This window comes from Rhinoderma darwinii, unplaced genomic scaffold, assembly GCF_050947455.1.
Source record: "Rhinoderma darwinii isolate aRhiDar2 unplaced genomic scaffold, aRhiDar2.hap1 Scaffold_277, whole genome shotgun sequence".
Taxonomy (NCBI): domain Eukaryota; kingdom Metazoa; phylum Chordata; class Amphibia; order Anura; family Rhinodermatidae; genus Rhinoderma; species Rhinoderma darwinii.
In genome coordinates, this window is record NW_027463059.1 from 20,545 (window position 1) to 31,880 (window position 11,336).

The window sequence follows — 11,336 nt, forward strand, 5'->3', positions numbered from 1 at the left end:
GTATGCCCATATTTTTTGCAAATTCGACAAAATTCCTCCATACCATTAAAAAAAATATCACCGTTAATATTGCCCAATTTAAAACGAGCTGGGGGTACCAATTTTTCCTCAGGTGCTTTTGGGTCGTCTTTAAGTTCAACAAAAAATTTCCATTTAGAGGTCCATACATCAAACTCATTCATAACCTTCCCCTTAGGAATAACCAAAGTACAAAAATTTTTTAAAAAGAATATTATCTCATCTTCAGTTATATAAGGAGAATACATTTTAATCACCATGAGTTTCCGATCCGAAGAAAAATGCTCCACAATCTGGACCCCTTTAAGCCTGGGATCTCTGCCTACCTTTTTCAAGCGATTTGCAAAATCCAAGTATATACCGTCATATCGCAAGGTCACATCATAGATCCCACGCCTAGGATAGTCCTGGATTGCCAAAATCTCCAATGGCCGGATCGCAAATACTCCCAAAAGCACCTCTTCGATCAGGTGTTTCAATCCACGATTGGCTGGAGCCTCCTCCGTATACGTAAAACGTACCGAGTTTTTTAGCCGAGTGAAGTTCGGCTCGAACGTGAGAGTATCATCTGCCGCCATGATAACTCACTGAATGGGTATCGCACCACAGAGACACACGGGTCACTGTGGCCAGGGGGATCGCCGCTCGTTGCTCCGGACTAAGCCTCTCTCCCAAATAGCAGCACGGGGGTGAAGTCCAGGCGAACCTGGACAATCCCCCGAGGCCGAGAGAGAGCACCTCCCAACCAAGACCAAGGCAGTACTGATACGAATAAACAGCACTACACTTGATCTCAGCCAGAAGGCCGAGAAGCGATAACCCGAACGGGCCGCGCGTTGCCCGAGCCTGCCCGATACTGCTGTTCAGCCCTTGCAGCGATTCAGCCTACTTCTAGGCAATTCCATGGGGCCCTGCAGGCTCACACACTCACAGCTACACGGGAGGTGAATAAAGGCCGGAGAGGAAGCCAGACAGGATTTGCTTCTTTTGCTTGCACCACAATGCAGTGCTGAAAGAGGAGGAATCTACATAAAAACGCCTTCCTGGCAACGCCCAAATGCCCTGCTGCCATGCAGATAAACACTGGCAGCGGCAGCAAGTGCATGCCCACAGCCACCCCTTGTTCCTTCACACCTTGTATCAGCTGTAATCCAGTCCAGTCCAGTGCTGCCTGCTGAGCAGCACTGACCAACACTGCCTTGGCCCAGGCTTTTATCTCTGAGGCCCCATTATGATGTCAGAAAGCTGGCTCTGGCTCCTCAGGGCTCCACTATGACACGTGCAAAGTTCCGTCTGAACTTTATATAAGACGGTGCGGCTCAGTCAGTCACTCAGTGTTGCCTGAGAGGGCAACACTGCAACAGCCGGCCGCCAGGCTGTCTTTTTTTGCAGAGCTAGTTGCCTCCAGGAGGCCACAAGAGGGAGACAAGGGACTGCAAAATGGAAAATAAGCATCCACCAACTTTACAGACAACTTCTCCTTGCTCCTACAACCTCCATCCTTGCACAGTTTGTTATTCTTCTAGGTAACATAGTAACAAATCCAAATTGCTGCTCTCTTTGTAGGCAAGCAAGGCTTTGTTGCAACTGCAATTCTTACTCCTTCTTGAAATGTAGGGACGACAGTACATTCCATCACATCCATCTAGTGTACACAGGTAGGTCCATTGTGGCGGGCGGGCGGCTTTAATGGCTGTTTGCTGTTCCCCTACTCCACTCCACTATTTGACTGTGGTGCTGCATCAATCAGTGGCTGTCTCAGGTGCAGCTCTTTAACTTACCTAAAAGGGAGGGCGGAGAGAAGACAAGGAAGGTGAATGAGCTGTTCCAATGTGAAATGCCGGAAACACAGACACACAGACGACACAAAACAAGAGGTGGCAATGTATTCATTAATTGCATTTAATCAATTAGCTCATTATCACTCATGCATTGTCCAACAGGTGTTGAAATAATGGGATTAAAAGGGGAGATCCCTTCAGAAAGACAGAAACAATGGCAAACACAAAAAACACTTTTGGAATCTGATTTTAGTCAACACATAAGGAAAGGGTGCACCGGTCCTGGAAATACTGCAATACCAGGTCAATGCGTGGAGTGGACAGGGCAAGCTCTATTTCCATCTCCCTGTTCTAAAAATCCATTTAATATATGGTCCCCAGATAGGGGACGTATCAGATATTAAACTGATAAGAACAGATACTACACTTGATCTTAGCCAAAAGGCCGAGAAGCGATAACCCGAACGGGCCGCGCGTTGCCCGAGCCTGCCCGATACTGCTGTTCAGCCCTTGCAGGGATTCAGCCTACTTCTAGGCAATTCCATGGGGCCCTGCAGGCTCACACACTCACAGCTACACGGGAGGTGAATAAAGGCCGGAGAGGAAGCCAGACAGGATTTGCTTCTTTTGCTTGCACCACAATGCAGTGCTGAAAGAGGAGGAATCTACAAAAAAACGCCTTCCTGGCAACGCCCAAATGCCCTGCTGCCATGCAGATAAACACTGGCAGCGGCAGCAAGTGCATGCCCACAGCCACCCCTTGTTCCTTCACACCTTGTATCAGCTGTAATCCAGTCCAGTCCAGTGCTGCCTGCTGAGCAGCACTGACCAACACTGCCTGGGCCCAGGCTTTTATCTCTGAGGCCCCATTATGATGTCAGAAAGCTGGCTCTGGCTCCTCAGGGCTCCACTATGACACGTGCAAAGTTCCGTCTGAACTTTATATAAGACGGTGCGGCTCAGTCAGTCACTCAGTGTTGCCTGAGAGGGCAACACTGCAACAGCCGGCCGCCAGGCTGTCTTTTTTTGCACAGCTAGTTGCCTCCAGGAGGCCACAAGAGGGAGACAAGGGACTGCAAAATGGAAAATAAGCATCCACCAACTTTACAGACAACTTCTCCTTGCTCCTACAACCTCCATCCTTGCACAGTTTGTTATTCTTCTAGGTAACATAGTAACAAATCCAAATTGCTGCTCTCTTTGTAGGCAAGCAAGGCTTTGTTGCAACTGCAATTCTTACTCCTTCTTGAAATGTAGGGACGACAGTACATTCCATCACATCCATCTAGTGTACACAGGTTGGTCCATTGTGGCGGGCGGGCGGGCGGCTTTAATGGCTGTTTGCTGTTCCCCTACTCCACTCCACTATTTGACTGTGGTGCTGCATCAATCAGTGGCTGGCTCAGGTGCAGCTCTTTAACTTACCTAAAAGGGAGGGCGGAGAGAAGACAAGGAAGGTGAATGAGCTGTTCCAATGTGAAATGCCGGAAACACAGACACACAGACGACACAAAACAAGAGGTGGCAATGTATTCATTAATTGCATTTAATCAATTAGCTCATTATCACTCATGCATTGTCCAACAGGTGTTGAAATAATGGGATTAAAAGGGGAGATCCCTTCAGAAAGACAGAAACAATGGCAAACACAAAAAACACTTTTGGAATCTGATTTTAGTCAACACATAAGGAAAGGGTGCACCGGTCCTGGAAATACTGCAATACCACGTCAATGCGTGGAGTGGACAGAGCAAGCTCTATTTCCATCTCCCTGTTCTAAAAATCCATTTAATATATGGTCCCCAGATAGGGGACGTATCAGATATTAAACTGATAAGAACAGATACTACACTTGATCTTAGCCAAAAGGCCGAGAAGCGATAACCCGAACGGGCCGCGCGTTGCCCGAGCCTGCCCGATACTGCTGTTCAGCCCTTGCAGCGATTCAGCCTACTTCTAGGCAATTCCATGGGGCCCTGCAGGCTCACACACTCACAGCTACACGGGAGGTGAATAAAGGCCGGAGAGGAAGCCAGACAGGATTTGCTTCTTTTGCTTGCACCACAATGCAGTGCTGAAAGAGGAGGAATCTACATAAAAACGCCTTCCTGGCAACGCCCAAATGCCCTGCTGCCATGCAGATAAACACTGGCAGCGGCAGCAAGTGCATGCCCACAGCCACCCCTTGTTCCTTCACACCTTGTATCAGCTGTAATCCAGTCCAGTCCAGTGCTGCCTGCTGAGCAGCACTGACCAACACTACCTGGGCCCAGGCTTTTATCTCTGAGGCCCCATTATGATGTCAGATAGCTGGCTCTGGCTCCTCAGGGCTCCACTATGCTGCCAGCCGCGAAAGCGAAAGTAACCAAGATCGGGCGTCTAGGAATTACTTGTGAATAGCTCGCCTGGGAAACATCCAGATAAGTCAAAGACAGTGCTTCTATACTAATTGCCAGGCGCTGAGACGAATGCCGCCAAGATCAAGCGTCTAAGACTTACGGTTCAAGAATTAGCCTCAGAAACAGTGGAAAACAGTGCTTCTATACTAATTGCCAGCCGCTGAGACGAATGCCGCCAAGATCGAGCGTTTATGACTTACGGTTCAAGAATTAGCCTCAGAAACAGTGGTTTTGAACATGCTGCCAATAGCTCGCCTGGGAAACATCCAGAGAAGTCCAAGATAGTGTTTTTTAGACTGGCTGCCACGAGCTGAAACGAATGCAGCCAAGAGCGAGCGTCTGTCACTTACGGTTCAAGAGTTATTCAGAGAAACATGGTTCTGAACTTTGCTGCCAGCCGCGAAAGCGAAAATAACCAAGATCGAGCGTCTAGGATTTACTTGTCAATAGCTCGCCTGGGAAACATCCAGAGAAGTCAAAGACAGTGCTTCTATACTAATTGCCAGGCGCTGAGACGAATGCCGCCAAGATCGAGCGTCTATGACTTACGGTTCAAGAATTAGCCTCAGAAACAGTGGGAAACAGTGCTTCTATACTAATTGCCAGGCGCTGAGACGAATGCCGCCAAGATCGAGCGTCTATGACTTACGGTTCAAGAATTAGCCTCAGAAACAGTGGTTCTGAACATGCTGCCAATAGCTCGCCTGGGAAACATCCAGAGAAGTCCAAGATAGTTTTTTTTTAGACTGGCTGCCACGAGCTGAAACGAATGCAGCCAAGAGCGAGCGTCTGTGACTTACGGTTCAAGAGTTATTCACAGAAACATGGTTCTGAACTTTGCTGCCAGCCGCGAAAGCGAAAGTAACCAAGATCGAGCGTCTAGGATTTACTTGTGAATAGCTCGCCTGGGAAACATCCAGATAAGTCAAAGACAGTGCTTCTATACTAATTGCCAGGCGCTGAGACGAATGCCGCCAAGATCAAGCGTCTAAGACTTACGGTTCAAGAATTAGCCTCAGAAACAGTGGGAAACAGTGCTTCTATACTAGTTGCCAGGCGCTGAGACGAATGCCGCCAAGATCGAGCGTTTATGATTTACGGTTCAAGAATTAGCCTCAGAAACAGTGGTTTTGAACATGCTGCCAATAGCTCGGCTGGGAAACATCCAGAGAAGTCCAAGATAGTGTTTTTTAGACTGGCTGCCACGAGCTGAAACGAATGCAGCCAAGAGCGAGCGTCTGTGACTTACGGTTCTAGAGTTATTTACAGAAACATGGTTCTGAACTTTGCTGCCAGCCGCGAAAGCGAAAGTAACCAAGATCGAGCGTCTAGGATTTACTTGTGAATAGCTCGCCTGGGAAACATCCAGATAAGTCAAAGACAGTGCTTCTATACTAATTGCCAGGCGCTGAGACGAATGCCGCCAAGATCAAGCGTCTAAGACTTACGGTTCAAGAATTAGCCTCAGAAACAGTGGGAAACAGTGCTTCTATACTAATTGCCAGGCGCTGAGACGAATGCCGCCAAGATCGAGCGTCTATGACTTACGGTTCAAGAATTAGCCTCAGAAACAGTGGTTCTAAACATGCTGCCAATAGCTCGCCTGGGAAACATTCAGAGAAGTCCAAGATAGTGTTTTTTAGACTGGCTGCCACGAGCTGAAACGAATGCAGCCAAGAGCGAGCGTCTGTCACTTACGGTTCAAGAGTTATTCACAGAAACATGGTTCTGAACTTTGCTGCCAGCCGCGAAAGCGAAAGTAACCAAGATCGAGCGTCTAGGATTTACTTGTCAATAGCTCGCCTGGGAAACATCCAGAGAAGTCAAAGACAGTGCTTCTATACTAATTGCCAGGCGCTGAGACGAATGCCGCCAAGATCAAGCGTCTAAGACTTACGGTTCAAGAATTAGCCTCAGAAACAGTGGGAAACAGTGCTTCTATAATAATTGCCAGGCGCTGAGACGAATGCCGCCAAGATCGAGCGTCTATGACTTACGGTTCAAGAATTAGCCTCAGAAACAGTGGTTCTAAACATGCTGCCAATAGCTCGCCTGGGAAACATCCAGAGAAGTCCAAGATAGTGTTTTTTAGACTGGCTGCCACGAGCTGAAACGAATGCAGCCAAGAGCGAGCGTCTGTCACTTACGGTTCAAGAGTTATTCACAGAAACATGGTTCTGAACTTTGCTGCCAGCCGCGAAAGCGAAAGTAACCAAGATCGAGCGTCTAGGATTTACTTGTGAATAGCTCGCCTGGGAAACATCCAGATAAGTCAAAGACAGTGCTTCTATACTAATTGCCAGGCGCTGAGACGAATGCCGCCAAGATCAAGCGTCTAAGACTTACGGTTCAAGAATTAGCCTCAGAAACAGTGGGAAACAGTGCTTCTATACTAATTGCCAGCCGCTGAGACGAATGCCGCCAAGATCGAGCGTTTATGACTTACGGTTCAAGAATTAGCCTCAGAAACAGTGGTTTTGAACATGCTGCCAATAGCTCGCCTGGGAAACATCCAGAGAAGTCCAAGATAGTGTTTTTTAGAGTGGCTGCCACGAGCTGAAACGAATGCAGCCAAGAGCGAGCGTCTGTCACTTACGGTTCAAGAGTTATTCACAGAAACATGGTTCTGAACTTTGCTGCCAGCCGCGAAAGCGAAAATAACCAAGATCGAGCGTCTAGGATTTACTTGTCAATAGCTCGCCTGGGAAACATCCAGAGAAGTCAAAGACAGTGCTTCTATACTAATTGCCAGGCGCTGAGACGAATGCCGCCAAGATCGAGCGTCTATGACTTACGGTTCAAGAATTAGCCTCAGAAACAGTGGGAAACAGTGCTTCTATACTAATTGCCAGGCGCTGAGACGAATGCCGCCAAGATCGAGCGTCTATGACTTACGGTTCAAGAATTAGCCTCAGAAACAGTGGTTCTGAACATGCTGCCAATAGCTCGCCTGGGAAACATCCAGAGAAGTCCAAGATAGTGTTTTTTAGACTGGCTGCCACGAGCTGAAACGAATGCAACCAAGAGCGAGCGTCTGTGACTTACGGTTCAAGAGTTATTCACAGAAACATGGTTCTGAACTTTGCTGCCAGCCGCGAAAGCGAAAGTAACCAAGATCGAGCGTCTAGGATTTACTTGTGAATAGCTCGCCTGGGAAACATCCAGATAAGTCAAAGACAGTGCTTCTATACTAATTGCCAGACTCTGAGACGAATGCCGCCAAGATCAAGCGTCTAAGACTTACGGTTCAAGAATTAGCCTCAGAAACAGTGGGAAACAGTGCTTCTGTACTAATTGCCAGGCGCTGAGACGAATGCCGCCAAGATCAAGCGTCAAAGACTTACGGTTCAAGAATTAGCCTCAGAAACAGTGGGAAACAGTGCTTTTATACTAATTGCCAGGCGCTGAGACGAATGCCGCCAAGATCGAGCGTCTATGACTTACGGTTCAAGAATTAGCCTCAGAAACAGTGGGAAACAGTGCTTCTATACTAATTGCCAGGCGCTGAGACGAATGCCGCCAAGATCGAGCGTCTATGACTTACGGTTCAAGAATTAGCCTCAGAAACAGTGGTTCTGAACATGCTGCCAATAGCTCGCCTGGGAAACATCCAGAGAAGTCCAAGATAGTGTTTTTTTAGACTGGCTGCCACGAGCTGAAACGAATGCAGCCAAGAGCGAGCGTCTGTGACTTACGGTTCAAGAGTTATTCACAGAAACATGGTTCTGAACTTTGCTGCCAGCCGCGAAAGCGAAAGTAACCAAGATCGAGCGTCTAGGATTTACTTGTGAATAGCTCGCCTGGGAAACATCCAGATAAGTCAAAGACAGTGCTTCTATACTAATTGCCAGGCGCTGAGACGAATGCCGCCAAGATCAAGCGTCTAAGACTTACGGTTCAAGAATTAGCCTCAGAAACAGTGGGAAACAGTGCTTCTATACTAGTTGCCAGGCGCTGAGACGAATGCCGCCAAGATCGAGCGTTTATGATTTACGGTTCAAGAATTAGCCTCAGAAACAGTGGTTTTGAACATGCTGCCAATAGCTCGGCTGGGAAACATCCAGAGAAGTCCAAGATAGTGTTTTTTAGACTGGCTGCCACGAGCTGAAACGAATGCAGCCAAGAGCGAGCGTCTGTGACTTACGGTTCTAGAGTTATTTACAGAAACATGGTTCTGAACTTTGCTGCCAGCCGCGAAAGCGAAAGTAACCAAGATCGAGCGTCTAGGATTTACTTGTGAATAGCTCGCCTGGGAAACATCCAGATAAGTCAAAGACAGTGCTTCTATACTAATTGCCAGGCGCTGAGACGAATGCCGCCAAGATCAAGCGTCTAAGACTTACGGTTCAAGAATTAGCCTCAGAAACAGTGGGAAACAGTGCTTCTATACTAATTGCCAGCCGCTGAGACGAATGCCGCCAAGATCGAGCGTTTATGACTTACGGTTCAAGAATTAGCCTCAGAAACAGTGGTTTTGAACATGCTGCCAATAGCTCGCCTGGGAAACATCCAGAGAAGTCCAAGATAGTGTTTTTTAGACTGGCTGCCACGAGCTGAAACGAATGCAGCCAAGAGCGAGCGTCTGTCACTTACGGTTCAAGAGTTATTCACAGAAACATGGTTCTGAACTTTGCTGCCAGCCGCGAAAGCGAAAATAACCAAGATCGAGCGTCTAGGATTTACTTGTCAATAGCTCGCCTGGGAAACATCCAGAGAAGTCAAAGACAGTGCTTCTATACTAATTGCCAGGCGCTGAGACGAATGCCGCCAAGATCGAGCGTCTATGACTTACGGTTCAAGAATTAGCCTCAGAAACAGTGGGAAACAGTGCTTCTATACTAATTGCCAGGCGCTGAGACGAATGCCGCCAAGATCGAGCGTCTATGACTTACGGTTCAAGAATTAGCCTCAGAAACAGTGGTTCTGAACATGCTGCCAATAGCTCGCCTGGGAAACATCCAGAGAAGTCCAAGATAGTGTTTTTTAGACTGGCTGCCACGAGCTGAAACGAATGCAACCAAGAGCGAGCGTCTGTGACTTACGGTTCAAGAGTTATTCACAGAAACATGGTTCTGAACTTTGCTGCCAGCCGCGAAAGCGAAATAACCAAGATCGAGCGTCTAGGATTTACTTGTGAATAGCTCGCCTGGGAAACATCCAGATAAGTCAAAGACAGTGCTTCTATACTAATTGCCAGACTCTGAGACGAATGCCGCCAAGATCAAGCGTCTAAGACTTACGGTTCAAGAATTAGCCTCAGAAACAGTGGGAAACAGTGCTTCTATACTAATTGCCAGGCGCTGAGACGAATGCCGCCAAGATCAAGCGTCAAAGACTTACGGTTCAAGAATTAGCCTCAGAAACAGTGGGAAACAGTGCTTTTATACTAATTGCCAGGCGCTGAGACGAATGCCGCCAAGATCGAGCGTCTATGACTTACGGTTCAAGAATTAGCCTCAGAAACAGTGGGAAACAGTGCTTCTATACTAATTGCCAGGCGCTGAGACGAATGCCGCCAAGATCGAGCGTCTATGACTTACGGTTCAAGAATTAGCCTCAGAAACAGTGGTTCTGAACATGCTGCCAATAGCTCGCCTGGGAAACATCCAGAGAAGTCCAAGATAGTGTTTTTTTAGACTGGCTGCCACGAGCTGAAACGAATGCAGCCAAGAGCGAGCGTCTGTGACTTACGGTTCAAGAGTTATTCACAGAAACATGGTTCTGAACTTTGCTGCCAGCCGCGAAAGCGAAAGTAACCAAGATCGAGCGTCTAGGAATTACTTGTGAATAGCTCGCCTGGGAAACATCCAGATAAGTCAAAGACAGTGCTTCTATACTAATTGCCAGGCGCTGAGACGAATGCCGCCAAGATCAAGCGTCTAAGACTTACGGTTCAAGAATTAGCCTCAGAAACAGTGGGAAACAGTGCTTCTATACTAATTGCCAGCCGCTGAGACGAATGCCGCCAAGATCGAGCGTTTATGACTTACGGTTCAAGAATTAGCCTCAGAAACAGTGGTTTTGAACATGCTGCCAATAGCTCGCCTGGGAAACATCCAGAGAAGTCCAAGATAGTGTTTTTTATACTGGCTGCCACGAGCTGAAACGAATGCAGCCAAGAGCGAGCGTCTGTGACTTACGGTTCAAGAGTTATTCACAGAAACATGGTTCTGAACTTTGCTGCCAGCCGCGAAAGCGAAAGTAACCAAGATCGAGCGTCTAGGATTTACTTGTGAATAGCTCGCCTGGGAAACATCCAGATAAGTCAAAGACAGTGCTTCTATACTAATTGCCAGGCGCTGAGACGAATGCCGCCAAGATCAAGCGTCTAAGACTTACGGTTCAAAAATTAGCCTCAGAAACAGTGGGAAACAATGCTTCTATACTAATTGCCAGCCCGCTGAGACGAATGCCGCCAAGATCGAGCGTTTATGACTTACGGTTCAAGAATTAGCCTCAGAAACAGTGGGAAACAGTGCTTCTATACTAATTGCCAGGCGCTGAGACGAATGCCGCCAAGATCGAGCGTCTATGACTTACGGTTCAAGAATTAGCCTCAGAAACAGTGGTTCTGAACATGCTGCCAATAGCTCGCCTGGGAAACATCCAGAGAAGTCCAAGATAGTGTTTTTTTAGACTGGCTGCCACGAGCTGAAACGAATGCAGCCAAGAGCGAGCGTCTGTGACTTACGGTTCAAGAGTTATTCACAGAAACATGGTTCTGAACTTTGCTGCCAGCCGCGAAAGCGAAAGTAACCAAGATCGAGCGTCTAGGATTTACTTGTGAATAGCTCGCCTGGGAAACATCCAGATAAGTCAAAGACAGTGCTTCTATACTAATTGCCAGGCGCTGAGACGAATGCCGCCAAGATCAAGCGTCTAAGACTTACGGTTCAAGAATTAGCCTCAGAAACAGTGGGAAACAGTGCTTCTATACTAATTGCCAGCCGCTGAGACGAATGCCGCCAAGATCGAGCGTTTATGACTTACGGTTCAAGAATTAGCCTCAGAAACAGTGGTTTTGAACATGCTGCCAATAGCTCGCCTGGGAAACATCCAGAGAAGTCCAATATAGTGTTTTTTAGACTGGCTGCCACGAGCTGAAACGAATGCAACCAAGAGCGAGCGTCTGTGACTT

The 11,336-nt window shown here is 47.6% G+C and overlaps 2 non-coding genes across 2 annotated transcripts; both read right to left on the bottom strand.

The window, feature by feature from the left end:
- Nucleotides 1-2,065: 2,065 nt before the first annotated feature.
- LOC142703549 (U2 spliceosomal RNA) lies at nt 2,066-2,256 on the bottom strand. The gene has a single exon (XR_012867585.1). It is a non-coding gene; the product is annotated as a U2 spliceosomal RNA (small nuclear RNA).
- A 1,234-nt stretch (nt 2,257-3,490) lies between these two features.
- LOC142703544 (U2 spliceosomal RNA) lies at nt 3,491-3,681 on the bottom strand. The gene has a single exon (XR_012867580.1). It is a non-coding gene; the product is annotated as a U2 spliceosomal RNA (small nuclear RNA).
- Between the last annotated feature and the right edge of the window lie 7,655 nt (nt 3,682-11,336).